Here is a 9,070-nt window from a genome sequence, read left to right on the forward strand (position 1 = left end):
GTTGCTCTGGGGAGTCACCTGACTCTCAGCAGATTTAAATGAGAAATAAAGCTTTGTCAGATTGAGCACCAAAGTTTTGGGGGACTTGTCAGTGCAGCATGGCCCATCCAAATCAGTGTAATACTTGAGTTAGATGCTCTTATCAAGCCCATTTTATTTTTTTTCACTTTTTTTTTAATTTTTATTTTTTTTAATCTATTTATTTTAGTTGGAGGCTAATTACTTTACAATATGGTAGTGGTTTTTGCCATACATTGACATGAATCCGCAATGGGTGTACATGTGTTCACCCATCCTGAACCCCCCTCCCATCTCCCTCCCCATCCCATCCCTCTGGGTCATCCCAGTGCAACAGCCCTGAGCACCCTGTCTCATGCATCAAACCTGGACTGGCGATCTGTTTCATATGTAATAATAAACATGTTTCAATGCTATTCTCTCAGATCTTCCCACCCTCACCTTCTCCCACAGAGTCCAAAAGACTGTTCTATACATCTGTGTCTCTTTTGCTGTCTCGCATATAGGGTCATCATTACCATCTTTCTAAATTCCATATATATGTGTTAGTATACTGTATTGGTGTTTTTCTTTCTGTATCAAGCCCATTTTAAAATGAGATTCTGAGAGCGAAGTATCTAAGAGTACAGAGGGTACAGAATCTGAGAGTATGGAGAGTGAAGTCACTCATACCTGGTGCAGACAGAACCACAGTCCCTTACTTGCAAAATCAGATCAAAACAGGAACAAAATACTCAATAGGAACATTGGAAAGCTAACTGACAACTGAGAGAAAACACCACTTTTACTAATACAGAGATGAGATTTACTCTTAAGCTAATTCTAAAAGCCAATCAAGAAAAATCATAGCAGGAGGGAAAATGGAACTTTTCACAACTGGAAGCCTTGTTTCACTAGGTTGCTCTCTCAATATTTTTTAATTCATTTGGCCACTTGCATGCATTTCTTGCATATACTAAGTAAATTCCTAGGAAAACTTATTATTGTTTTTTTTTTTTTTTTGGCACAGAGCTTCGCAGGTGGCATTATTGATAAAGAATCACTTCCCTATGCAGGAGATACCAGAGATGCAGGTTCAATCCCTTGGTCAGGAAGACCCCCAGGATGAGGAAATGGTACCCTATTCCAGTGTTCCTGCTGGGAGAATCCCATGGGTGGATGAGCCTGCTGGGCTACAGTCCATGGGGTCACAAAGAGTCAGAGACAACTGAGCATTGTAGCACACAAAATACATTGATACATTTCATTTTGCTCAATGTATATTTATTGTCAGTCATATGTTCAGTATCCTGATGGTCTCAGTAGATTTGGCAATGAAAAACACAGGCATCACCTCTACCTTCAAGCAGCACTTACAGTCTGAGAGGAGGGACTTCATCATCAGATAAAGACACGAATGGGAGTACATTTAAAGACAGTGATCAATGCTCTAAAGGAATATGGTTCAATGAAAATATGTGACTACAGAATGCTACACACACAGAACCAGCAAAATGTTCCTTGAGGATATGGAACTTGAGATAAAATTTAGGAAAAAAAAATCAGTGTTTTAGGGTAGGAAAAGAGGACGCTGTTTAGACCAAAGAAACAACATAAAGATTCAATGCTAAGAAAGAGTAATAGGATGAACTGAGAGAAGGTCAATGTATAGGAGATTAGAATATTTATGAAAAGATGATTGAAAGATGAATCTCAAAAGATAAGCAGAGACTAAGTATGGGGGGGAATTTTAGACTGGGCTATGTTCTCTGATTATTTGGCATCCTACATGACTTGGGGTACAGCACTTGATGAGAGGTTACTGATTCTTCTCTTAAAATCCTCTCTACAAATAGGACCTAATTAAAATTAAAAGCTTCGGCACAGCAAAGGAAACTATAAGCAAGGTGAAAAGACAGCCTTCAGAATGGGAGGAAATAATAGCAAATGAAGCAACTGACAAAGAATTAATCTCAAAAATATACAAGCATCTCCTGCAGCTCAATTCCAGAAAAATAAACGACCCAATCAAAAAATGGGCCAAAGAACTAAACAGACATTTCTCCAAAGAAGACATACAGATGGCTAACAAACACATGAAAAGATGCTCAACATCACTCATAATCAGAGAAATGAAAATCAAAACCACAATGAGGTACCATTTCATGCCAGCCAGAATGGCTGCTCTCCAAAAGTCTACAAGCAATAAATGCTGGAGAGGATGTGGAGAAAAGGGAACCCTCTTACACTGTTGGTGGGAATGCAAACTAGTAACAGCCACTGTGGAGAACTGTGTGGAGATTCCTTAAAAAATGAAATAGAACTGCCACACGACCCAGCAATCCCACTTCTGGGCATACACACCAAGGAAACCAGAATTGAAAGAGACACATGTACCCCAATGTTCATCGCAGCACTGTTTATAATAGCCAGGACATGGAAGCAACCTAGATGTCCATCTGCAGACGAATGGATAAGAAAGCTGTGGTATATATACACAATGGAGTATTACTCAGCCATTAAAAAGAATACATTTGAATCAGTTCTAATGAGGTGGATGAAACTGGAGCCGATTATACAGAGTGAAATAAGCCAGAAAGAAAAACACCAATACAGTACGCTAATGCATATGTATGGAATTTAGAAAGATGGTAACAATAACCCTGTATACAAGACAACTAATCTTCGAAAGTATAGGCATAAAGTTGTTTCTATTATTTATATTCTTAATGCTTCTATGAGTAATTCCCATTTTGAGTACTGTTTATTTGCAAGATTTTTCTTGTTGAATATTGTTACCTGATGTTTCCCTTTGTAGAGAAGCTTTTTAAGGCAGCTTTGACTCTGTTGAGCCTCTCAATTTTATCTTTATTTTTATTGCATTAATACCTGTTATGTATTAGCTGCTTTCTTTTCTTTATGATTATTTTGTTTATTTTGCTAACTCCTTAAACTGGCTGTATACTTGTATACTCATTGCTTTCCTTTTTATGTGAAGTCTACTATATTTAAGGCCTCAGTGGATAATGTTTTCCATATCCATAGGTTTTAAGACATTGTATTTTTGTTATCTTTCTGTAATGATGTTGCTTTAAAATGCCATGTACTCAGTGAGTGATATAAACACATTGTAAATTTCAGTTTTGTAATAAATTGTATTTTAAAAAAAATCCTCTCCACCTTCACTCAATAGGCAAACAGCTCAGACAGCTCAATACCAAAACAAACAAACCAATAAAAAATTGGGTACTTTTGATTGGTTTGTTTGGACATTTCTGGACATTTCTCCTAAAAAGATACACAAATGGCCAACAAGAACATGAAAAGATGTCCAACATATCTAATTGATATCTATAGGACATTTCATCCAAAAAGAGTATATTTCACCTTTTTCTAAAGTGCACACAGAATGTTTTTCAGGATATATCACAACTTAGGTAACAAATTAAGCCTGGGTAAATTTTTAAAAATTGGAATTGTATCAAGTATTTTTCCTGATCACAATGCTGTAAGATTATACATCAATTACCTAGGAATAAACAGACTAAAAGAGATAAAATACCTGTATGCAGAAAACAAGAGATCTCTTCAAGAAAATTAGAGATTCCAAGGAAAATTCTCATGCAAAAATGGGCTCGATAAAGGACAGAAATGTATGGACCTAACAGAAGCAGAAGATATTAAGAAGAGGTGGCAAGAATACACAGAAGAACTCTACAAAAAAGATCTTCACAACCAAGATAATCATGATAACGTGATCACTGACCTAGAGCCAGACATCTTGGAATGTGAAGTCAAGTGGGCCTTAGAAAGCATCACTACGAACAAAGCTAGTGGAGGTGATGGAATTCCAGTTGAGCTATTTCAAATCCTGAGAGATGATGCTGTGAAAGTGCTGCACTCAATATGCCAGCAGATTTGGAAAACTCAGCAGTGGCCACAGGACTGGAAAAGGTCAGTCTTCATTCCAATCCCAAAGAAAGTCAATGCCAAAGAATGCTCAAACTACCGCACAATTGCACTCATCTCACATGCTAGTAAAGTCATGCTCAAAATTCTCCAAGCCAGGCTTCAGCAATATGTGAACCGTGAACTCCCAGATGTTCAAGCAGGTTTTAGAAAAGGCAGAGGCACCAGAGATCAAATTGCCAACATCCGTTGGATCATGGAAAAAGCAAGAGAGTTCCAGAAAACCATCTATTTCTGCTTCATTGACTATGCCAAAGCCTTTGCCTGTGTGGATCACAATAAACTGTGGAACATTCTGAAAGAGATGGAAATACCAGACCACTTGACCTGCCTCTTGAGAAACCTGTATGCAAGTCAGGAAGCAACCGTTAGAACTGGACATGGAACAACAGACCAGTTCCCAATAGGAAAAGGAGTACGTCAAGGTTGTATATTGTCACTCTGCTTATTTAACTTCTATGCAGAGTACATCATGAGGAACGCTGGGCTGGAACAAGTACAAGCTGGAATTAAGATTGCCAGGAGAAATATCAATAACCTCAGGTATGCAGATGACACCACCCTTATGGCAGAAAGTGAAGAGGAACTCAAAAGCCTCTTGAGGAAAGTGAAAGAGGAGAGTGAAAAGGTTGGCTTGAAGCTCAACATTCAGAAAACAAAGATCATGGCATCTGGTCCCATCACTTCATGGGAAATAGATGGAAAAACAGTGGAAACAGTGTCAGATTTTATTTTTTGGGTCTCCAAAATCACTGCAGTTGCTGATTGCAGCCATGAATTTCAAAGACACTTACTCCTTGGAAGGAAAGTTATGACCAACCTAGACAGTATATTAAAAAGCAGAGACATTACTTTGTCAACCAAGGTCCGTCTAGTCAAGGCTATGGTTTTTCCCGTGGTCATGTATGGATGTGAGAGTTGGACTGTGAAGAAAGCTGAGCACCGAAGAATTGATGCTTTTGAACTGTGGTGCTTGAGAAGACTTTTGAGAGTCCTTTGGACTGCAAGGAGATCCAACCAGTCCATTCTAAAGGAGATCTATCCTGGGTGTTCATTGGAAGGACTGATGCTAAAGCTGAAACTGCAATACTTTGTCCACCTCATGCGACGAGTTGACTCACTGGAAAAGACTCTGATGATGGGAAGGATTGGGTGCGGGAGGAGAAGGGGATGACAGAGAATGAGATGGCTGGATGGCATCACCGACTCGATGGACATGAGTTTGAGTGAACTCTGGGAATTGGTGATGGACAGAGAGGCCTGGCATGCTGTGATTCATGGGGTCGCAAAGAGTCGGACACGACTGAGCAACTGAACTGAACTGAACTGATGCAGAAAACTATCAGACACTAATGAAAGAAATATATGGCAACAAAAACAGAGAGATGTTTTTGGATTGGAAGAATCAATATTATCAAAATGATTATATTACCCAAAGCAATCTACAAAGCAATGCAATCCCTATCAAATTACCAATGGTATTTTTCATAGAACTAGAACAAAAGATTTCACAACTTATGTAGGAACACAAAAGACCCTGAATAGCCAAAGCAATCTTGAGAAACAGAAACAGAGAGTTGAAGAAATCAACCTTCCGGACTTCAGTCTATGTTACAAAGTTACAGTCATTGAGTCAGTATGGTACTGGCACAAAAGCAGAAATATAAACTAATGGAACAAGACAGAAAGCCCAGAGATAAACCCATGCACCTATGGGCACCATATCTTTAACAAGGGAGGAAAGAATACACAATGGAGAAAAGAAAGCCTCTTTAATAAGTGTTGCTCAGTTCAGTTCAGTCTCTCAGTCGTGTCCGACTCTTAGCGACCCCATGAACCACAGCACACCAGACCTCCCTGTCCATCACCAACTCTCTGAGTTCACTCAAACTCATGTCCATCGAGTCGGTGATGCAATCTAGCCACCTCATTCTCTGTCGTCCCCGTCTCCTCCTACCCCGAATCGCTCCCAGCATCAGAGTCTTTTCCAGTGAGTAAACTCGTCGCATGAGGTGGCCAAAGTATTGGAGTTTCAGCTTCAGCATAAGTCCTTCCAATGAACACCCAGGATTGATCTCCTCTAGAATGGACTGGTTGGATCTCCTTGCAGTCCAAGGGACTCTCAAGAGTCTTCTCCAGCACCACAGTTCAAAAGCATCAATTCTTCGGTGCTCAGCTTTCTTCACAGTCCAACTCTCACATCCATACATGACCACGGGAAAAACCATAGCCTTGACTAGACAAACCTTGGCCTTGACTAGACGGACCTTGGTTGGCAAAGTAATGTCTCTGCTTTTTAATATGCTATCTAGGCTGGTCATAACTTTCCTTCCAAGGAGTAAGCGTCTTTTAATTTCATGGCTGCAATCAGCATCTGCAGTGATTTTGGAGCCCAAAAAAATAAAGTCTGACATGGTTTCCACTGTTTCCCCATTCATTTCCCAAGAAGTGATGGGACCAGATGCCATGATCTTCGTTTTCTGAATGTTGAGCTTCAAGCCAACCTTTTCACTCTCCTCTTTCACTTTCATCAAGAGGCCTTTGAGTTCCTCTTCAGTTTCTGCCATAAGGGTGGTGTCATCTGCATACCTGAGGTTATTGATATTTCTCCCGGCAATCCTGATTCCAGCTTCTGCTTCTTCCAGCCCAGCGTTCCTCATGATGTACTCTGCATAGAAGTTAAATAAGCAAGGTGACAATATACAACCTTGACGTACTCCTTTTCCTATTTGGAACCAGTCTGTTGTTCCATGTCCATTTCTGACTGTTGCTTCCTGACCTGCATACAGGTTTCTCAAGAGGCAGGTCAGGTGGTCTGGTATTCCCATCTCTTTCAGAATGTTCCACAGTTTATTGTTATCCACACAGTCAAAGGCCTTGGCATAGTTAATGAAGCAGAAATAGATGTTTTTCTGGAACTCTCTTGCTTTCTCCATGATCCAGCCGATGTTGGCAATTTGATCTCTGGTGCCTCTGCCTTTTCTAAAACATGCTTGAACATCTGGAAGTTCATGATTCACATATTGCTGAAGCCTGGCTTGGAGAATTTTGAGCATGACTTTACTAGCGTGTGAGATGAGTGCAATTGTGCGGTAGTTTGAGCATTCTTTGGCATTGCCTTTCTTTGGGATTGGAATGAAGACTGACCTTTTCCAGTCCTGTGGCCACTGCTGAGTTTTCCAAATTTGCTGGCATATTGAGTGCAGCACTTTCACAGCATCATCTCTCAGGATTTGAAATAGCTCAATTGGAATTCCATCACCTCCACTAGCTTTGTTCATAGTGATGCTCTCTAGGGCCCACTTGACTTCACATTCCAAGATGTCTGGTTCCAGGTGAGTGATCACGCCATCGTGATTATCTTCATCGTGAAGATCTTTTTTGTAGAGTTCTGTGTATTCTTGCCACCTCTTCTTAATATCTTCTGCTTCTGTTAGGTCCATACAATTTCTGTCCTTTATCAAGCCCATCTTTGCATGAAATGTTCCCTTGATATCTTTAATTTTCTTGAAAAGATCTCTTGTTTTTCCTATTCTGTTGTTTTCCTCTATCTCTTTGCATTGATCGCTAAGGAAGGCTTTCTTATCTCTCCTTGCCATTCTTTGGAACTCTGCATTCAGATGCTTATATCTTTCCTTTCCTTCTTTACTTTTTGCTTCTCTTCTTTTCCCAGCTATTTGTAAGGCCTCCTCAGACAGCCATTTTGCTTTTTTGCATTTCTTTTCCATGGGGATGGTCTTGGTCCCCGTCTCCTGTATAATGTCACAAGCCTCCGTCCAGAGTTCATCAGGCACTCTATCTATCAGATCTAGACCCTTAAATCTATTTCTTACTTTCACTGTATAATCATAAGGGATTTGATTTAGGTCATATCTGAATGGTCTAGTGGTTTTCCCTACTTTCTTCAATTTAAGTCTGAATTTGACAATAAGGAGTTCATGATCTGAGCCACAGTCAGTTCCTGGTCTTGTTTTTGCTAACTGTATAGAACTTCTCCATATTTGGCTGCAAGGAATATAATCAATCTGATTTCGGTGTTGACCATCTGGTGATGTCCATGTGTAGAGTCTTCTCTTGTGTTGTTGGAAGAGGGTGTCTGCTATGACCAGTGCTTTCTCTTGGCAAAACTCTATTAGCCTTTGCCCTGCTTCATTTCATGCTCCAAGGCCAAATTTGCCTGTTACTCCACGTGTTTCCTGACTTCCTACTTTTGCATTCCAGTCCCCTAGAATGAAAAGGACATCTTTTTGGGGTGTTAGTTCTAAAAGGTCTTGTAGGTCTTCATAGAACTGTTCAACTTCAGCTTCTTCAGCATTACTCGTTGGGGCATAGACTTGGATTACTGTAATATTGAATGGTTTGCCTTGGTAACGAACAGAAATCATTCTGTCATTTTTAAGATTGCATCCAAGTACTGCATTTCGGACTCTTTTGTTGACCATGATGGCTACTCCATTTCTTCTAAGGGATTCCTGCCCATATAGTAGATATAATGGTCATCTGAGTTAAGTTCACCCATTCCAGTCCATTTTAGTTCACTGATTCCTAGAATGTCGACGTTCACTCTTGCCATCTCCTGTTTGACCACTTCCAATTTGCCTTGATTCATGGACCTAACATTCCAGGTTCCTATGCAATATTGCTCTTTACAGCATCGGACCTTGCTTCTAGCTTCAGTCACATCCACAACTGGGTATTTGTTTTGCTCTGGCTCCATCCCTTCATTCTTTCTGGAGTTATTTCTCCACTGATCTCCAGTAGCATACTGGGCACCTACCGACCTAGGGAATTCCTCATTCACTATCCTATCATTTTGCCTTTTGATACTGTTCATGGGGTTCTCAAGGCAAGTATACTGAAGTGGTTTGCCATTCCCTTCTCCAGTGGACCACATATTGTCAGACCTCTCCACCATGACCCGACCATCTTGGGTGGCCCCACACGGCATGGCTTAGCTTCATTGAGTTAGACAGGACTGTGGTCCATATGATCAGATCAACTAGTTTTTTGTGATTATGATTTCAATGTGTCTGCCCTCTAATGCCCCCTCCCAATACCTACCCTCTTATTTGGGTTTCACTTACCTTGGTCGTGGAGTATGTCT

This window comes from Moschus berezovskii, chromosome 24 (assembly GCF_049115385.1).
Source record: "Moschus berezovskii isolate FMDL1 chromosome 24, NW_MosBer_1.0, whole genome shotgun sequence".
Classification (NCBI taxonomy): Eukaryota; Metazoa; Chordata; class Mammalia; order Artiodactyla; family Moschidae; genus Moschus; species Moschus berezovskii.